This window comes from Indicator indicator, chromosome 7 (assembly GCF_027791375.1).
Source record: "Indicator indicator isolate 239-I01 chromosome 7, UM_Iind_1.1, whole genome shotgun sequence".
In the NCBI taxonomy this organism is placed as follows: Eukaryota; Metazoa; Chordata; class Aves; order Piciformes; family Indicatoridae; genus Indicator; species Indicator indicator.
In genome coordinates this window covers 32,825,337-32,846,439 of record NC_072016.1, presented here as the reverse complement: position 1 = coordinate 32,846,439, position 21,103 = coordinate 32,825,337, and the positions used below count along the sequence as shown (strand labels likewise).

Below are 21,103 nucleotides of genomic sequence, written 5' to 3'. Positions count from 1 at the left end.
CAATGATCCAGACCACTCATGACATGTACTACTACTGCAATCCTTAAGAAGAGAGCTCACTATCAAATGCAAATAACAAAGTTAATCTTCCAACAGGCTGACAAACAAATAACAGAATTGCGTAAAATGAACGAGTAGAGGAAGTTGGAAAGATATTTTACTCAATTTAAGATACCTAGTAATCTCTTCTGAAAAGAAATTATTAATAACTAGTTAAATAGTTGTTATCACAAGAGAAAGGAAGCCTCCAGGTAACACAGGACATCAGGATGCTTCAAGAGATTATTTATGTAAACTAAATTAAGGAAGGAAGGCAAACATGTCATGGAAACATAGATTTGTCTTTGTTGGAAAACACCTCTAAGATCATCAAGCCCACCCTTCAGCCTTACACCATCATAGCTATTAAACCATGTCCCAAAGTGCCATTTCCGCATGTTTCTTGAACACCTCCAGGGATGGTGACTCCACCACCTCCCTGGGCAGCCTGTTACAGTGTTTGAGAATCCTTTCAGTGTAGAAGTTTCTTCCAATACCCAACCTAAAAGTCCCCTGGTGAACTTGAGGCCATTTTGTCTTGTCCTAAAAGACATAGGACATTCTTGTACCAAGCACCTCTGCCCTTGCTTCCAGCTCACACAGAACTGCATTTCAGGAGCAGCACATTATTCATCAGCATCTTTGTCAGTGCGTATTAGTTGGACACAACTTCATTAAGAGATTTTGTAAATGAGATGAATTCAGCAAACACAACAATAGAGAGCAATAGAGAGACTTAAAAGCTCTTTTGGTTTGTGTTTTAAAGTCTGATAACACGATGAGATTCGTAAGTCTCCCTAGAAGTATTAGCAATTTAAGATGGTAGGAAGGGCCATCTACTGCTTCTTGCCTTGCAAAGATAAAATTGGTTCCAATACAGGGAGGAGGAAGTCTATGATTTAGTTCTGTTGCCTTAAGACATCACGGTGATGCATTCGATCTGCTCCATCTAATTAAGCTTTGGAACAATCCCATTACTTTATACACCATTATTTTTCATTAAACTGTAACTCTCATTTTTTCTCTTATATTAATTCTAGTGAACAAGTAATGCAGCATCTACTGTATGTTGCAACTGCATAAGGACCAAACCAAAGCACATCTGTCAAACTGCAGTTGTCATTAAGTTACACCAAAACCCACAGTCCCTGTGCTCCTCATGTAACCACACTGCTTTAGGAATCACAGAATGGTTTTGGTTGGAAAGGATCTTTAAGATCATTGAGTCCAGCCTTTCCCTAGCTCTAACAAGTCTGGTGCTAAACTGTGTCCCTCAGCACCACATCTCTCCATCTTTTAAACACCTCCAGATATGGGGATTCAACCACTTCCCTGGGGAGCCTGTTCTGGTATTTGAGGAAGGTAAGTATCTCTTCCAATGTTCTCCAGAAGAACATCCAAAGAAGAGATTGGTGACTTGAATACTGATTTTTTAATTACTCAAATCCTATTTTAATTTTGATTTAATGAAATACTCAGTCCTTCCCTTAATGGATAAAACACTTCCTAATGTGTATCAGTGAGGAAGGCCAGTTCTTGTCCCACTGAAATCAACACAACAATATTTTGATTGTAACAGTGCCTCTTCAGATGCAAAGCAAACATAAGACTATGAGGATTTTGTGCCTGTTTTGACCAGTACCAAAAAGACTGATGGAAATATTGATAGTCCTTTTACTACAACATGAGGAGCAGTCAAAATAGGACTTTTCCAGATCATGGTACTGCAAAGTGAAACTTGATTGGCACAGTATAGTAACAGTAAGATCCATCCTGAATAATCCAAAGTTAACTAAGGAAAAGGGAACTCAGGAAGTGGATTAATCAGAAACCAATTTAAGAATTACAACCTCCAGGCACAGCTGAAGTCACTGGACTGACCTTCACAGAATCACAGAATGCTTTGGGTTGGAAAGGACCTTTAAAGGTCATCTAGTCCACCTCCCCTGAAGTCAGCAGGGACACTTGCAACTAGAACAGGTTTCTCAGAGCCCCAAACAACCTGAGCTGGAATGTTTCTAGGGATGGGGCATCTACCACTTGTCTGGGCAATCTGGGCCAGAGTCTCATCACCCTCAGCATAAAAGATGTTTTTTCCCCCTCTCTCTAGTCTGTCTCCCTTCCTTTAGTTTAAAACCATCATCCCTTATCCTGTCACAACAGCCCCCACTAAAAAATCTGTCCCCATCTTTTTTATAGGCCCCTTTTAGGTCCTTTGCCATGCCTAAGCTCACAAAGCTTTCTAGTACCATCTAGTACCTCCAGTACCAAGAAAAAAAAATGGCTAAATTAGGATGATTTTTATCAGATGAAGCCAATTTTAGGAGTATATATTATTGGCAATGAGAAGTAGTAAGTTGCATAGAACCGCAGAGTCATTTACATTGGAAAAGACTCTAAGATCAAGTCCAACCACCAACCCAACACCACCAAGCCCACTAAAACATGTCCCAAAGTGCCATGTCTATAGACTGTTTGAACACCTCCAGGGATGGGGACTCTACCACCTCCCTGAGCAGCCTGTTCCAATACTTGATCACTTTTTCAGTAAAAACATTTTTTGTAATATCCAATCTAACAGCATACTGTCACAAGAAGAGTAGAGAGATTTCATCACCATACTGCTCCTTGAACTTGGTGTAAAAGATTTATTCTTACAGGGCAGAAAGGAAAGGCTGGAATTAGATAAATGTATTTTTCTGTGAGGCTGAGATCACTGACTACCAATCCACCTACTCCTGACCATGCTGTAACCTACCCATAAGAGTGAAAAGAAATGTCAGCTGAGAAAAGAGGTCAGTGTTTTTACCTGGGGTATTCAAACCCCACCCTGGGAATGAGCTGCAAAAAGAATCAGAAGAACTAACAGCAGACACCGTGCTACAGCACAAAACTAAGCTGGTTAGGTTGGTATCATTCCACCATTCTGACACAACTCTCAGTCATATGGTTAATCAGACAGAAAGATTACTACCCTGAAGAGATCATTTGGACAGAAAAAAAAAAAAAGTGGCTTGATGAATACTTGGCTATAATCCACCAAATGGTATGCTATCACCTATGAAGTTTGCTCCAGCTCATGAAAGTAAAATTGGTTCAGGTTTATGCCCAAATAAAATTCAAAGGAGGAAGCAGAAAAATTTTATGGATTGTTCCAGGTGTTAGTTTAATTGTCTTCCTCCTCTAAAGCAGCTACTGACAATTTTCAGTAACTCCACTGTCCAAGTTAGGGAAACTGAAAAAACTGAGGGAAATGTGGCTCTTCAGCATAGGCAGAATTAACCCAAACGCATCACTTCTGTACTGAGGAATAAACCAGCTGCTACTAACATACCTAAGGATGAAAGGGGCACTTGGACATCAGTGGGCCAACAAACAAGTAATCAGAACTATCTCCTCTGAGAACATCAATCCACAGAATTATATCCTCTCTTGCTGTAATTAATAATAAAGATTAGCTTCCAGCTGCACATGCATGGGAAGAAAAAGTGGGTTTTATTGAAGCTCATTTTTGATCAACAAAAGAATATAATTATCTGTGGCAGGAAGAGGACCAAAAGTCACACCATCAAAAAAGAGAAATGCTCAGAGCCTGGAACCCATCGCAATGTCCTCCACAGCCATACTGAGAATGTCACACACAGCAACAAAATCTCATCCGAACATACTGGAAAAGATTTGCTAGACAAAAGACTTTATCAACCCAATTAAACGAAGGAAATTAACGTTTCTGATGATGTGAGTGGAATAGAAGAAATATGATTACAGAAGGAAGTCACTTCAGGATTATGTGGAAAGAAGAATGACCATTACTAAAGGTCGTAAGTACCTAGTCAATAATAAAATTAACATCCTGGACAGATGGGGTTTGAGAGAAGAGAAGGCTCTGGGGACACTTTACTTTGGCCTTCCAGTATTTAAAGGGGCCAGTAAGAAAGACGGTGACAGACATTTTAGCAGGGCCTGTTGTGAGACAAAGGGTGATGGTTTGAAACTAAAAGAGGGAGATTTAGGCAAGAGAGAATGAAGAAAGTTCTTACAGAGATGGTAGATGTTCCAGACTTGGAACCATTCCAGGTCAGGTTGTTTGGGACTCTGAGAAACCTGCTCTTGTTGCAGATGTCTCTGCTGACTGCAGAGGGCTTGGGACAAGATGATGTCTAAAGGTCCTTTCTAACCCAAACTATTAATGATTCTCTGTGTGCTGAGTTCCTGCGGATGACTCTAAAACACATCATCTGTTTTCTGTTGTCTCTTCTCCTGCAGTTAGGTCCTTTGAGCGAGGGACTGTCCTCACATTCTGTGGTTAGATAGCTTCCATCACAGTGAGGTCTGACACCATCATCAGGATTTCTTGATATTTCATCCTTGTTTATGTATTTCCTGATAAAACACCTTCATCAGTTCATAAGCCAGGAGAAAAAATGAACTGCACAAACACACAGTGGAAGCTGCTGGCACTGGAACTAGATGATCTTTAAAGTCCATTCCACCCCAAATCATTCTATGAAATGTTGCAGTCAAATAATGAGCAGTAAAACAGCTGAGCATCAACATGCCACCAGGTTGCAGGGTTGTATGAGGATAAGGGTCTGCTGTGAGACATGGAATATTTCTTATCTACTTGGCCTTGGCAAGGCATTGGCTGGAAACCTGTTCAGTTGAAATCACCACGATTTGAGAATGACATAAAAATATGGTAAAGAGCTCAGATGTGAGAAGCAAGAGGAGATACAGAAACCGATGGCATAATTTAGATATTAGGAAAAAAATCGTGGTGCTAAGGATGGGCCACTGAAAGCAGAAAATCTCACAAAAAGACCAAAATAACAGCAAAAAACAACCAATCAAACCCAAACAGGTTCAGTCACCTGTGATGTGGTTGGGTATCACTAACCTCATCTTGCCCTAGGCAAAAGAACAGATTAGTACTAATTTCTTCAGCCATTTCTCCCCATTTATGGCTCTCAACCCAGAGTCAATAAACCAATTAACATGCTGTTGATTCAAGCCATGAACTAACTTTAATTACAGCTCCTGAGTTCTGGGTATTTTTTCCTGTTATTGATTACTAATCACTTCCAACGTGCCTATGGGTGGTTAATTGGTTTGTGGATGCACACTTGGAGATCGCTCTACCAAGGACTGCACAAATTAATGGTTTACTTCTGGAATTTACTTTTGCAGAGAGGCCCTGTTTTCCCTGCAAACAATGTGGCTGAATTCAGGAGGCTGTTCAAATATATCATATCTAGGCTTCAACTGGCAATAATAAATGAAGAAGGGACAAGGGGATTCAATTTTTAAGTGTAACAGCAATCACTGTGCCAAACAGCTATTCCCCCCACCTCCCCCTGCTCTTTCTCAGGTATAATCAATTTTTCTTCTCCCATTCTCTCTTATAATTAGTCTAGTGCCCTGATTTGCTTGTTCACTCATGTTCAAAAATATTCTGTGCCCCATTTTCTCTCCTTCAGATTCTCACATTGTTGGAAAATATTTGCAAAAGCATAAAGAGCCGAGGAAAGCTGGAAGCCAGCTGATGCTGCAGCATACCTCTCTCATTAGGTAATATGCTCACAGACATCTAAAATGCCTCTACAAGAAGATTTTTCTGGAGAAATAATCACAGAATGATTGAAGGGAAGAGAAGGCTGAGGGGAGACCTCATGACACTCAACAACTATCTGAAAGAAGGTTGCAGTGAGGTGAGATGAGGACTCTTCTCCCTATTATCAAGTCATAGAATGAGACAAAATGGCCTGAAATTGTGCCAGGGGAGGTTTAGGTTGGATATTATGGAAAATTTATTTTGTGAAAGAGCGGTCAGGGATTGGAACAGGCTGTCCAGAAAGGTGGTCAAGTCACCATCCCTGGAAGTTTGTAAGAAACATGTGGATATAGCACCTGGGGATGTGGTTTAATGGCCATGGTGATCTTGGGTTGACAGTTGGACTCAAAGATCTTAAAGGTCCAATCCAGCCAAATCAATTCTATGATCATCTAGTCTCAGCATCCTTGCCAGAGCAGGTTCCCCTAGAGCAGGTCTCGAGAAAGAGGTATTTCCTGAAGTAGAAACATTCTTATAGAATATTCCATTTGGTGTATTATTTAGTTAGCTTTAGTATGCAGGGAGTTGGGTTTATTCTGTAAGTAGTTATGCAAAATACTTATGACAGGAAAACACAAAACAACCCAAGCTCCAAATGTAGTCCCCAGTACTTTTCCTTAAGCAAACACCAAAAAAAGAAGAGCCAAAAGAATGAACAAATTACTTCCCTAATGACAGAATAATTATCTAAACAAGAATACACAGCTACAGCTTAAAATAATTTAGGCCTAGCTGATAATTCAATAAAAGAGAGAGAATTTGGAGTGAGGTTATAAAAGGCACTATTATGATGTCATTTCAGTTAATTTAGATGGAAGGATAATGAATGCTTTATTCCAGCTGATCAGCCTTCCTGCACGCTCTCCATGCTTGAGCTTTTGCTTCTCTGAGAGACAAATTTACTGTGCATATATGAGAGAGACTACTCTTATCTTGTCAGGCTGCGTAAGAAACAACAGACCTCGACCTTGAAATCCCAATGCGAAACCCAACCCCAAGCAAATGCTTGCTAAAGCATGAATAGCAAAGCTGCCTTTTATACAGCCATCACTTCAAATGCTTTCCCAGTCCTTCTGAGCCTCTGTGTTGCAGGGCACAGTGGAGTTTAAATCAACTTTTTACTTACATATAAATCAAAACTCGCATTTTAATCCATCCCTACAACCAACCTTCTCCATTGGCATTGCATGAAGTATGGGGACTGTGCAACTATTTAAACCCTGGGAACACAGAGGATTTGTAGTGACCTCACACATGCATTTTGTACAAGTCAAATGAAAGTCCAAATGATCACAGAATCACAGAATTGGGATGGGGGGCGGGGGGGGAGTGTTGGAAGAGATCTCTGGAGATCACCTAGTTCAACCCCCTTGCTAAGGAAGGGTCACCTAGGACAGGCCATGCAGGATTGCATCCAGGTGGGTTTTGAAAGTTTCCAGAAAAGGAGACTCTATAACCTCCCTGGGTATCCCACTGCAGTGCTCCAGGACCCTCACAGTAAAGTGAGCATGAAGCTTCCTGCTCTCCTTGCATTTCCCTCCAATTTTTCTCCATTCCCTAATTCTCCTGTTTCCTGGTGATGTTAGTACTGTTCACTTGTCCTCATGTCTCCAGACCTGACAACTGCCCAACCCAAATTAAGGCTTCCAAAACCATTTTCATTGCACACGTCAACTATATGATACTTCTTTGTCCAGTTTAGCTCTCAGTTTATGTTACGTCCCCCAATTCATCATGCTAAAGAGCAGTCAAAACTTAAAATAACCCAAGAAACAAAAACTTTGATCATTTGCATTCTGTGGAATTAAACTTCCTGGGCTGACACTGATAATAGGACAGAGTAATCCCAATGAAGATTTGCTGCTAAACACTGACATTAGCATAATCCTCTCACCCACTGGTAGGGGTCCACCATGTCACTTTATTAACCTATTTTCTAATAAATATTTCAAAAATGATGTTAGCATATTATCTATAATCACTGACACCTCTTTCCTCATTTATATTCTCTGCCATCTGTCCTCTAAAACAATGGGGACAGATGAGTGAAAAATAACAGCAAGTTAGGAAATTCTGAAGGACAACTTTGTGGTCTGACTACCAATAGGCACTATGTGCTACCTCACAAACCACCTTTGCAGCACAGCTATCTCCTACCTTAAAATAGAATTGAAAGAATAGAACCAAAGAATGGTTTGGGTTGGAAAAGACCTCTAAGATCACTGAATCCAAACACTACCTAACTCTACCAAGGCAGGTGCTAAATTATGTCCCTCAGCCCTACATCTCTGCCTCTTTTAAATACTTCCAGGGATGGGGATTCAACTACCTCCCTGGGCAGCCTGTTCCAATGTTTGAGAACCCTTTCAGCGAAAGGGTAAGAGAACTGGGTTTGTTCAGCCTTGAGAAGAGAAGGCTTAGGGGAGACCTTATTACCATATACCAATACATAAAGGGTGGCTACCAGAAGGATGGAGACTCACTTTTTACAAGGAGTCACATGGAAAAAACAAGAGGACGACAAAGTACTCCTGGGAAGATTCCCATTGGAATTCAGACCAAAATGCTTCCTAATGACAACAGTTAGATATCATCTCCCAAGGGAAGTAGTGGATTCCTCTACACCAGACAGTTTGAAGGCTCAGCTTGACAGGATGCTGAGCCATCTCATTTAAACTACACTATCACCTAGAAAGGCTGGACCAGATGAGCCTTGCAGTCCCTTCCAACTTGGCATTCTATGATTGTGTGACAATGGCTTTCCTTATACCCCCACCTCCATGCAAGATACCTACAGGACCCTAAGACTAGAGTGGAATCTTGAAAGACATCACCTTAGTTCTTGACTTGACCTGAGATGGAAATTCAGCTAGTTTATGCAGTAGTAAGAATGAATAAAGCAGAAGATGTTTTTTTTCCTGCCACACTACTTTTAAAAGACGCATTCAGTCTGGAAAGAGAAATACTCAAAAAGAGACAAGTAACTGATGGGAAGCGTTTGGAAAGGCCATCACAGGTAAATTTTCCTGTGAAGTGTTAAAGTTCTGACTGAATTTGGCCAAAACTTTTCCAACACTTGACAGCATCTCAGGGTTTGGCAGCACAGGATCCTCCCTCATTTCCTGCTGACAGCACTGTCCTCTCTAAATTACCCATTTCCATGGATACCTAGATGTGAATACAGATGAAGTCCACTTTAGGTAATTATGGATAAATCGATAGAATTGATTCCCTACACTTGAAATGCTTTGGCATTTTCATCAATCCAGCCATCAATCGTTAAGACAATTGCAGCTGGCTAAACAAACGTCATAACATTGCTTGAAAGAGAGTCTCCATTTTTCCTGTGGGTATTTAATTACTTTATGCAAGTCCATCACAGAATACTAATGAAGAAAAAGAAAGTAATTTGCGGATGAAGAAAGTGTCCAAAGGCTAGTGTAACACCTCTTCAGTGTTGCTGGGGTCATAAATCAGCTGTGCTCAGCAACTCAATTTGCTGGAGAGGTCTTTTCTCTTTGTCCATCACCCACAATATAAAGTTCTTTGTAATGCCTGATGGCAGAAAGCTTTCATGGCAGCTAAAAAGAATTCAAGAGAACCATAGGATTCTGCAACTGGTGTTGCTTAGTTTAGTGAAGAGGAGGCTGAGGGGAGACCTCATTGCTCTCTACATCTTCCTGAAAGAAGGCTGGAGTGAGGTGGGGGTTGGTCTCTTCTCCCTAGCATCAGGTGACAGGAGAGGAAATGGCCTAAATTGTGCCAGGAGAGGTTTAGGTTGGATATTAAGTAAAGAATTCTATCTTGCAAGTGCGGTCAGGCATTGGAACAGGCTGTCCAGGGAGGTGGTGGAGTCCCCATCCCTGGAGATGTTCTAGAAAGGTGTGAACATGGCACTTGGGGACATGGTTTGATGGACATGGTGGTCTTAGGTTGACAGTTGCACTCAATGATCTTAGAGGTGTTTTCCAACCAAAACAATTCTATGATTCTGTGACTTTACAGAACATAAAATCATCTTAGTTGGAAAAAACCTTTAAGATCACTGAGTCCAACCGCTACCCAACTGTACAATTTACTTTCAGTGTCTAAATACCAAGAATACAAACACAGAGACAGCATTCAGAAGAGCTGAACTTTCAAAAAAATTGGATCCACCTCCCCAACTGGCACAGAAAAGAAGGGAAAAGGCAAAGGTTAAAATGAGATTTCTTGTAATAGATGAGAATAATAAACCGCAGCAGCTGCTCTGCTTCGCTGCTCTATGGATGCTCATGCAGCTGACAGCTTTGTGAAGGGATCACTAATGCTGGGAGAGTAAAAAAAAAACGTTATTGGAGCTTTAGGTAAGCCTGCATTTGATCCATAGTGTGGCTCTCAGATATTAAAGTGACACAAAACTCTTTAAGAAGGCAGTGGGGTGTATGAGGGAGAGAGTGAAGCGAGACAGGAACCGCAGTCATCTCCTGTACAGGCTATTTCTCACCTAACCCAGCTATTAACCTCTGGACAAGATCAGTGGTTTGCTATTCTTTTAATTTCCCTTTCAGGCTCCTGTCTGGTAGTGTTTGTAGCAACAAGACAGGACTGGAATAAAGGCTTCAATATGATGCTCCAATAACTGTCAGAAACAGAAATCCTTCCAGCTTGATGCCCATCCTGCTGCCATTATTAGGTTATTTTTCTGGCTCTTACAGAAAGAGTTAAAAGTCTCCTGCACACAAGGAATCACACAAGGATGACATAGCACAAAAATCAGGCTTTTAGGGTAGGTAAGAACAGCGTAATATTTATAATGTGGGGTTTTTTTGTGCTTTGTTTTGTTTTCCTGTTCTAGTACATTCCTTATTTTGGGGAAGCCCAGAAACACTGGTTACCTCCAACTGCCTTCAGCACTCATTTTATCCTTACTAAAGATGTGTTTTCTCCAATTTAAAAGAGCAGAACAGTGCTGCAGATAAAACCAAACTGTCTCATCACAAACCACAATGCAGCTGAACAATCAAACCTGCTTTGGTTCTCTTTTTAACAAGCCAGGCACATGCCAGCAGCACTGCAGGGCACCGGAGGGACATTCCCAACACCTTAGACAGATCAATTTGCATCCTTTAAAGCAGGTATCTCCCGCATAGAAACAAGGTCCTCTTGTGTGAGGTGGCTGCAAGGAGCAGCCATCAGATGTGTTCAAGGCTGAGGAGGATCCCATGCCAATTCTCCCTGGAATTTTACAGCTGGTAATTAAGTTTCTGCCTGGTAAAGTCAAAGCCTCAGAGGCAAGCACAATCGGGGTCGTAGAAAGACCAAAAAAAAAAAAAAAAAAAAAAAAAGCCAAATGTGTCAATAGTACAAAAGGTTTGCTATAGGAATTTTGGTATTAAATAAATTGTAAAATGTAACTGTGGATATAAATGTGTCACTGACACAGACACACAGCAAATGTGTCTTCTGTTTCCCAGAATCCTAGCACCGTAGGGGTTGGAATGAACCTCAGAGGATCATCTAGTCCAGCCCCAACAGCAGCTTGCCCAGGATCACAATGCCCAGGTAAGTCTGGAATCTCTCCAGAGAAGGAGACTCCATGACCTCTCTGGGAAGCCTGTTCCAGGGCTCCAGCACTCTCACACGAAAGAATTTTCTCCTCATGTTCAGATGGAACCTCCTGTGCTCCAGTTTGTGGCCACTGCTCCTTGTCCTGTTAGTGGGCACCACCGACAAGAGTTTTGCCCTATCCTCCTGGCCCCAGCCCTTTAGCTCTTGCTGAGCATTGAGAAGATGCCCTCTCAGTCTGCTCTTCCCCAGGCTAAACAGCCCCAGGTCTCTCAGCCTAATTTGGAGAAGCTTCTGTCTCCAACAGCATTGCTGGACAACAGCAAATTGGAGGATCATAGATGTCCCAGCGCAGATGGTGCGATGCAGTGAATTCAGACACAGGGCTGGGAGAGTATTTCTGAACCTCAGAAGGACAAGACAGGCAGCCAGTCACTTCAAAGAAATCAGTGCTGCTGGACCAATTTTCCTGCCCTGGGTCAAAGTATAGTTGGGCAAAAGGCCTGCATAACATTTATGCACCATTTATGCTGCTTTTACGTCCTCCTCTGGCCTGAATTACACATTTTGGCTATCTCTAGGAAGATAATTTATAATGCCAATGGCACTGAAAAACAGCAGCTTCTCTGTCAGTAGGCTATAATTATTTTATGGGCTCATCTGGGCACTAGATACTGACTGGGGAAAAAAAACCAAATGGCCCTAATGCTAGGAGGTTTTCCCACCTCAAAAAAACCCCAATCAAACAAAACGTTCATGCTGTTGACTTTTTAACCAATGGTTGGGTATAGAGCAACATCTAAAGCTCTTCTAATCAATACAGAAGAATATTAACACTCCCAGGTTGCTCTGAGAGGTAGCAGATGCTCCATCCCTAGAAACATTCAAGGTCAGGTTGTTCAGGGCTTTGAGCAACCTGCTCCAGTTGCAGATGTCCTTGCTGACTGCCGGGGTGTTGGACTAGCTGACCTTTAAAGGTTCCTCCCAACCCAAAGCATTCTGCGATCCTGTGATTCTATGACTAGGTATGAAGGAGCACATTACTTTGCCAATGAAATGGTACCAGATTGGCACAAGCTGAATTTTCTGCTGACTGAGCCCCCTGGATGCATACCCAGCACCCTGTGCCTCCAAACCCAGTGCCTAGAGCCCAGATCCCAGCAGGAAGGCCCTGAGCTGCCCACTTTCCCCACAGTTCATCACCAAGACATGCATGGTCATGCAACAGGGTCAGTTTATCCCCAGTAAACCATAAAAGCTTTCAAGGACTTCATGGATTTTAACTGTACTCATTCCTGTAGCAATTCAAGTTTCTAATGCAGGAAGTTCTCAACTACTCAGTGCTTCAAGTTTTGTTTCTTTTTCATTTTTTTCCCCCCATGAAGTTACTTCTGTCATAGTCCCAAATTTTTCATATGAAATGCTAGGTCCAGAAGAGGGCCACAAAAATGATCAGAAGGCTGGAGCGCCTCTCCTACGGGTAAAGGCTGTGAGAGTTGGGGCTGTTCAGCCTGGAGAAGAGAAGGCTCTGGGGAGACCTTATAGTAGCCTTCCAGTAGCTGAAGCAGGCTTGCAAGAAAGCTGGGGAGGGACTTTTTACAAGGACTGGTAGTGATAGGATGAGGGTAAATGGATTTGAGCTGGAAGAAGGGAGATTTAGACTGGAATTTAGGAAGGAATTCTTTACAGTGAGGGTGGTGAGACAACAGAATAGGTTGCCCAGAGAGGTTGTGGAGAGTCCCTCTCTGGAGGTATTCAAAACCTGCCTGGATGAGTTCCTGGGTGATCTGGTATAGGTTATCCTGCTCTGGCAGTGGGGGTTGGTCCCTTCCAACCCCTAATGTTCTTTGAGGCCCATGGCATTGTCACTGGACATTCAAGATTTGCAGCTATTACAGCTGTTGAGTACAGGATGGGCTGAGACTATCAAGACAGATAAATCCTGTGAGGATGAAGCAGCTGTATGGAAGCAGCTGGATTTTCCTGACTCCCAGAATGAAGATGCTGCTCCAACATCACTTAAGCACCAGTAAGTGAGGAGTGATTGGAGTGGGATACAGAAACTAGCAATTGGAGCCTTTTGATGGAGAGAGAGATGCTGGCATGGCAGTGATTCATGGAGAGCAAGGAAATGCTGCTTTTAGAATGGGTATGGATGCTCACACAGGTAAGACTGGCCAGCAGTTTCAAGCCCATCTTCAGCAGACATTATGGAAAGTCTGGCAGCAGCAAGAAGCTATGTAGTCCAAGAGTGAACAACCAGAAGAGTTGGCAAAGGTAAAACCACCACACTTTTCTGGACTTTTTCCATATTGTAACAAATCAAAAGCAGAGAAACATAAGCAGCTGGATCAGATTTTGTGTAATTTCAGCTTTAACATCAGCAATGCCCAAATGGTGATCACTGGAAATCAATATCCAAAAAATACTTAAAAATGGCCACTATGATACAATAACCAGGATATAATTTATAGTGGTTTCAACCAAAAGCTTTGGCATTACAGCATCGACACAAAGCCCACAAAAAGGGCTTGGTTTTGATCATTAGGTCAAAGAGATTTGAGACTGAAGCTGAAGAATTCTAAAAATTGAATGTGTGTGATATTTTAGCTTACCTCAATTCTTCCAGCTTTTCAGCAGAAAACAGCATTTCAACCAAAAAAGCATTTCAACCAAAAACATCCAAGAAGTGTTTCATAAATTTTTGCAAAAATAAACTCTTTTATCCTAAAAATAAAGACAGACCTTTTTCTCTCCTTTTTTTCATCTTTCCATTTTTCACTATCCTTTTTTTTTTTCCTGGAAAGAAGAGCTTCTTTCTATTGCTATTTAGGTTCAGCAATTTAAATTTGACTTGATAAATGGTGAAAAAGGGTTTATTGTCTTTTTTTAAGCTATATTTATCTTAATATTTAACCAGCTATATTGCAGAATTCTCACTTGATGCATACTTTAAAATTAGACACTTCCTGTAGTCCACAGATTTCATGGAAAGGTGCAAAAGACCCTCACAAAATGATTTAGTTCAATACATGAGAGAGAATTAGATGATGACAGCACTCAAACACTGTTCCTAAATGAAGCAACACCTTAATTTCTGTTACATTCACTCAAATTTGCAATTCATGACAAAATTATAGTATTTTTAATCACCCAAGGCATCATTAAATGTTTAAGAGCCAAATGTCACTTCAAAGGGAGAAATGCAGACTTCTGCAGGGACCTCCTGTGACTCTAAACCTTCAAGCATTGACATTTTCATCAGAAATTACTTAATTTGCTTTAGAAATGTTGCTTGCTCACAATTAGGGTCAAAAAAAGAATGTTCAGAGCCTCTCACAGAATGAGCAAACATAATGAGGTATGCTAGTCAACAAGATGTGCTACAAGCCCTTGTTACACACTCTCATTGGAGTGACTAGAAAAGCTGCCCAGTGGAAAAGAACCTGGGGGTGCTGGTCAACAGCCAGCTGAAGATGAGACAGCAGTGTGCCCAGGTGGCCAAGAAGGCCAACAGCATCCTGGTCTGTATCAGAAATAGTCTGGACAGCAGGACCAGGGAAATGATTGCCCCCCTGTAGTGGTGAGGCCATGCCTTGAATACCTGGGTTCAGTTTTGGGCCCCTCACTACAAGGCAGACATTGTGGTGCTGGAGGATGTCTAAAGAAGGGCAACAAAGCTGGTGAAGGGTCAGGAAAACAAGTCTGGTGAGGAGGGGCTGAGGGAACTGAGGTTACTTGGTCTAGAGAAAATGAGGCTCAGGGGAGATGTCATCGCTCTTTACAACTCCATAAAAGGAGGCTGGAGTGAGGTAGGGTCAGTCTCTTCTCCCAAGTAACAGTGTTAGGACAGCAACGGGGGAAACAGCCTCAGGCTATGCCAGGAAGGTTTAGATTGGATAGTAGAAAAAAAAATTCAATGAAAGAGTGGTAAAGCCCTGGAACAAGCTGCCCAGGGAAGCGGTGGAGTCAGCAGCACTCAAAAAATGTGTAGATGTGGTGCTAAGGGACATGGTTTAGTGGTTATTTGGCATGCTGGGTTAACAGTTGGGCTGGATATCTTGAAGGTATTTTCCAACCTTAATGATTCTATGATTAAAAATACTTCCATTAAAAACATGATCTTACAACCCATATACATGTAAGTGTCATTTTCTCTCTGCCACAGCAGGATAATTTAATTGTGCAGACACACACACACACAAAAAAAACAGAAGAAAAACCAACTCATGGTCCAAATTAACCCTACTAACGTTCCTTCTGCAAGAGACTATCTTAATTGCAATTATGCATTCAAAGACCAACACAACACTTTGTTCTTAATTTGTATGGAGTATAATGAATGGGTTTTAAATTAGTCAAAAAAGTAAATATTAGTCTGTGACAAATTGTAATTACTGGATGATCACTGCGGTATAAATTAACTTTCTGTTAAGAAATTTTCACTTAGGGTAAATACAGATTTCTTTTGGAAACTGCTCTGAGCACACATTAAGCTGGGGGTCACCTTGTTTCTTTCCAATTGACTTAACATTTAACAGGAACAGGTCCAGACAAACTGGCTCTGGAAATCATAACATTTAGCATGTTGCTTTGACTAAACTAATGGGAACTGCAATGGAAACAGCAGTGGGACAACTATAGATAATTTCAGAATTCCTATGCTGTCCACTTTGTCATACTTGGTGTTCTAAGGATGGAAGGCTGTGGAAATCAAGACAAGAAGGACATGAAACTGTTAGAGCAGGGCCAGAGGAGGCCAATGATCAGAGAGCTGGAACCACTTTGCTGTGAGGCCAGGGTGAGAAAGCTGGAGTTGTTCAGCCTGGACAAGAGAAGGCTCCAGGAAGACTTTCTTGTGGCCTTTCAGTACTTAAAAGGGAGTAGAAGAAAGATGGGGACAGACTTTTAGCAGTGCCTGTTGTCACAGAACAAGGGGTGATGGTTTGTAACTAAAAGACAGAGATTTGGACTAGAGTGTGGGTTTTGATTTTTTTTTTTTTGTTTTGTTTTTTTTTACTTTGAAGGTGGTGAAATGCTGGCACAGGTTGCCCAGAGAGGTGGTAGAACCCCCATCTCTGGAACCACTCCAGGTCAGGTGGTTTGGGGCTCTGAGCAATCTACTAGTTGCAGATGTCCCTGATTGCAATGGGGTTGCACTAGGTGGCCTTTAACGATCCCTTCCAAACAAAACCACTCAACATTTCTATAATTCTAAATCAGTAGGGATGGGTGACTCCAGAATAAGGAATAAAGTATCATTGGGAATTGCACGGGACATTCTGTCCTGGAGATGCAGGGAAGGATAAGTCATTTTACAAGGGCAGGTTAATAAGCACAGGCAGTCAAAAAACAAAGATGTTGAACAGAATCATGAAAAACAACAAAAAAGTTCTCACGTGAAGAAGTTACGTATGAATTAGCAAAGATTGAACAGAATGGAGACCTCTGCTTTGCAAGACAGCTGGATAAGCCAACAATCTCCATGACAACTTCAAGACCTGCAGCAAAAGTTCTGATAAGGGGCTTCAGCACTGCATGGACTGAAGGAAACGTAGCAAGGATCAATACAGGGAGGAGGCCCTAGCAAGAGAATGAAGATGCTGGCTGACCTGGAACTAAGAGGGTGGTGGATTTCTTTGAAATATCAAACCTTTTGTACTGATCCCATTTTGCACATCAGTAGATGCTACTTAGAAGCAAACAACTTTCCATCTTAAAAGACCTGCCCTGAACCAATGTTTGACTTTCCTACTCAATAAAGGCAATTTGCTCTCGGGTGAAACCTGCAAATCACAAACCCAAGCATGGCTAGGGAAATAAAAGGGAAATGCTGGTATGAGGAGATACATATTTTGTTTGGTGCCAGAAAATAAATAAAACTTCATTCATTTATCTGGAACCACATTGTCTACCCTCACTGCTGCCTCTGACAATCACAGAAACTTCATTTTCTCATTCTTTAGTAGGTCTCCCCACCCAAAAAAGCGTGATTGATCAGGGTGAGAAGCAAACCTGTGCTCCCCCCTGCCTCCTCAGCAGCTGAATCCAGTATTTTCTCCTTTTATGTAAAGAGCAGTCAACAGGCACATCACTGCCCATGGACTGAAACGTCATGACTGGCCTGGGCAGAAGGAGGGCAGGAATACACATGTGAAACTCCTTATTTAAGGGGGGGAATACTGTAAAAATCCTGTTGGCTGAGAAGTTTGTGGGTGGTGCCAGGGCAGTGAAAGGACTCTACTGACTGCCCCTTCATTTCTGTGGGACACCTGGGGAAGGTCTGACAGCTGGTTTGGTTGTGAGCATCAGATTTCAAAGCCAGAAGATTATTCAGTAGTCTATACCCAGCTCCTCAGATGGGAGAAAAGAATCATAGCATTGTTTCAGTTGTAAGACACCTTAAGATCATCAAGTCCAACCACTATCTAACTCTACCAAGACGGGTGCTGAAGCATATCCCTCAGCACTACATCTCTGTGTCTGTTAAACACCTCCAGGGATGGGGATTCAACCAGACCCCTGGGGAGTCTGTTCCACTGTTTGAGAACCCTTTCAGTGAAGAAGTTTCTTTTACTGTCCAACCTAAACCTCCCCTGGTTCAGCTTGAGGCCATTTGCTCTCATCCATATGTCTTGCCAACAGCAAGCACGAGGTGAAAGACCTGCACATTGCAGGTTGTATGCAATTATCCTCTTAAATTTGAGAGACAGCTCTTGCATTACATTTGAAGGAATCTTAAACCGAAAAAAAAAAAACAGCAATAAAAGGCAAAGCTGAAATACAAGTGGGGCGAGAAGAAGAAGAAAAGATCATCTCTCCCCCACATTCCTCCTCCCAGCCTTTGCAGCTAAAGCTGCTCACTCCAGACAATCTGCTCTGCTGCTACCACAGCATGTTGTTATCGAACCACATCTCTAAGCATAGTTTTAAAAACAGAACAGAAATGAAGATCAAGATGACTGTTCTTACTGACTGAAGGAAAGTCAGCAGGATATAATCTGTTAAAAAACTATGAAGTGCCTCTTTTGGTGTAGTGCTTAGCAGGCAACTGTACATAATTTTCCTAAGGAATAGGTATCTCTGAGTTTGAAGTAAGTTTTAACTGCAGAAAAACGAGGAACTGTAGGCAAATGTCTACCATGGCTCCCCATGGCTTCTCCTGGGAAAGAAGTGCTATTGGAAGAAATAAACCCCTACACTTGAGCCCCCTCCCTTGACAGTGTGATACCCCAAACAACACAGCGGCTTGAGACTGCCCTTCCACCTTCTACTTCCAAAATAGACATGTGAGGAGGACATAATAAGGCACAGTAAATGCCCTGTAAAAAAATAATTAAAAAATCCGGATGATAAATGTGTAAAATAATCGCATCAGAGCTCCACCTGCCTCGAACAGACAGTTTTACATCATCCTTGTACTCCTGCATGTGTGCACAGTACTCCTCTCTGCCAGAAACCTTATCAAACCTGGAAAAGCAGCTTGGACTGACTTGGATAAAAGCACTGAAGAATCCTGACTCTATAACGTTTCTTTTAAATTAATTTTCTGCCATCCAGCTCCAGCAGTTCATTTTTCCCTCTGAGTGGGATCTAATAAGACCTAATAGGTGATAAATCAGTTTCCTGGTTTAGGGCATTAAGAAACTGCAGCGATACATTCTGCTAGACCAGTAAGGTCTACTGTGTTTTGTTCCACAACAAGTAGGGCATTGGATAGTCTTAAATTATTAGGCTGTCCCTTTCTCAGCTCTATAACCACTCCTGTGCTTGGAAATTTCAGAATAAGAAATCATTCTTTATGGCAAGCTCCATAGCTGCAAGCAAAGCAATTTAAAAAACGCTTTAGGAGAGCAGTTCCTACACGCTGCTCTGCTACAAATTACTTGGCCTCAGCCTTTACAAAACACCCTTGTTTAAATAATACAAATGACTTATCAAATTATCATGACGTAAAACAGAGGGAAAAGTTGTTTCCTACCAACAAATCCATTATAACACTAACGACAAAACAGGATTATTTACACGGCATCTATTCATTCCTCTTAATTTGGAATAGTGTTAATAGGGCTGAAGCTTTCTGTGTGAAACACTCCAATTCTTGGGATAATTCAATAATGGAACACGTGTTGCCTGATCCATCTTTTTACATGAGAAAGGAGAAATAAATATGTGCTAGCATCACAATCATGACTCAGCTTTTCTATGTCAAACTACAATTCTCTCAACTACGAGTAATGAAATTTCTACAGAAAGTTTTGATGAGGCTGATGTTCACTGTCCTTGGGTCTACAACCCATACTTCAAAGCATTTATTTTCTATGTCTAAAGCTGAACAAGGCTGTAAGGAAGGTATCTTCTTATGGACTGAGTTTTGCAAACAGACTAGGCTCCCATCCTTCACCTTCTCACTATTCCTGCTGCTGGAGCTCACTGCCCTTGCAGCTCATAGAGCAAAAGGGTTCATGAGAGCACTCTCATCCACATCAGTCAAAATCAAACAGTTTTACAGAATCACAGAATATCTTTGGTTGGAATAAACCTTCAAGATCATCCAGTCCAACCTTCAACCCAACACTGCAAGGTCAAGACTCCATTTAATTTAATTGATTTACACCATGCACAATCATAGAATGGTTTTGGTTGGGAGAGACCTTTAAGGTCATCAAGTCCAACACTTTAAACCCATACAAACCTATCTTTGCTCTTTTTGTCTGAATCCAGTGAGGGAACGGTTACAAAATATTCTGCAATATTCTGGAAGTGACAACCTCCAGCAGAAAGGTAGGACTCAGGAAGGACCATTGAAGTTATACTTCACAAAAGTACATACCTCTGTGGGGAGTTCGGGCTGAATCATAGAACCACAGAATGGTTTGGTTTGGAAAGGACCTTTAAAGGTCATCTAGTCCAAATGACCTGCAGTCAGCAGGGACATCTGCAACTGGAGCAGGTTGCTCAGAACCCTGTCCAACCTGACCTGGCATGGTTCCAGGGGTAGGGCATCTCCCACCTCTCTGAGCAAACTGGGCCAGAGTTTCACCACCCTCAGCATAAAAAAAAAAAAAAATTCTTCCTTTTATCCAGTCTGAATCTCCCTCCTTTAATTTAAAATGATCACCCCTTGTCCTGTCACAACAGCTCCTGCTAAAAACTCTATGCCCAGCTTTCTTACCAGCCTCTCTAACTGCTGAAATACCCCAAATAAAGTCTCCTGGAGCCTCCTCTTCTCCAGGCTGAACAACCCCACCTCTCTCAGTCTGTTGTGTTTGTCTACAGCTATGATGACCTTAAAACTAAGTAATACATTGACCTTCCTTATTTTTGTGTAAGCTTTTGAATATTTTTTCCACTTATGCACCCAGGATGTAAACTGTGCTCCCTCAGCTAAAGTAATGGGTTAATACTCATACGGAAAATGCATCGAAATGGAGCACAGCATCTCATGTGAAGATAATACATGATCTGAGTTCTAGTCTTCACTGCTGGTTGTTCACTGCATGGGCACAGGCAAATTACTTAATTCCTCAATGAATCAACTTGAGCATCTGTAAGGTCAACATAAGACAGATGATCTTTCCCCAGATGCATGGAGACTCTTACAAAGATAATTCAAATTAATATTATGGCTGCTTCATAAAACCATGGCCATAAATCGCACTTCATGGCTAACAAAACATCTTTGACAAAGGAACCCCTTTAGCAAAGAGGAGCTGAACACATTGGTAAAGTTTCATTTACCCACAATGCCAATTGTTTGGGTAACAAACCCAAAATATGATTTCTCAGAGAGAACTGTTACAACAGTGTAAGTATATACTTGCACGTGAGATTAAGTTGTGCCTGCTTGCCAATGATATTTGTGTCCTAATTATCTCAAAACCTATTTTAAGTTAACGGTATTCA

At 41.6% G+C, this 21,103-nt stretch overlaps 1 protein-coding gene across 1 annotated transcript in view; it reads right to left on the bottom strand.

Moving 5' to 3' along the window:
• The window catches only part of DOCK1 (dedicator of cytokinesis 1), a 340,787-nt gene that overhangs the window by 108,319 nt on the left and 211,365 nt on the right, over window positions 1-21,103 (bottom strand). The window lies entirely within an intron of this gene.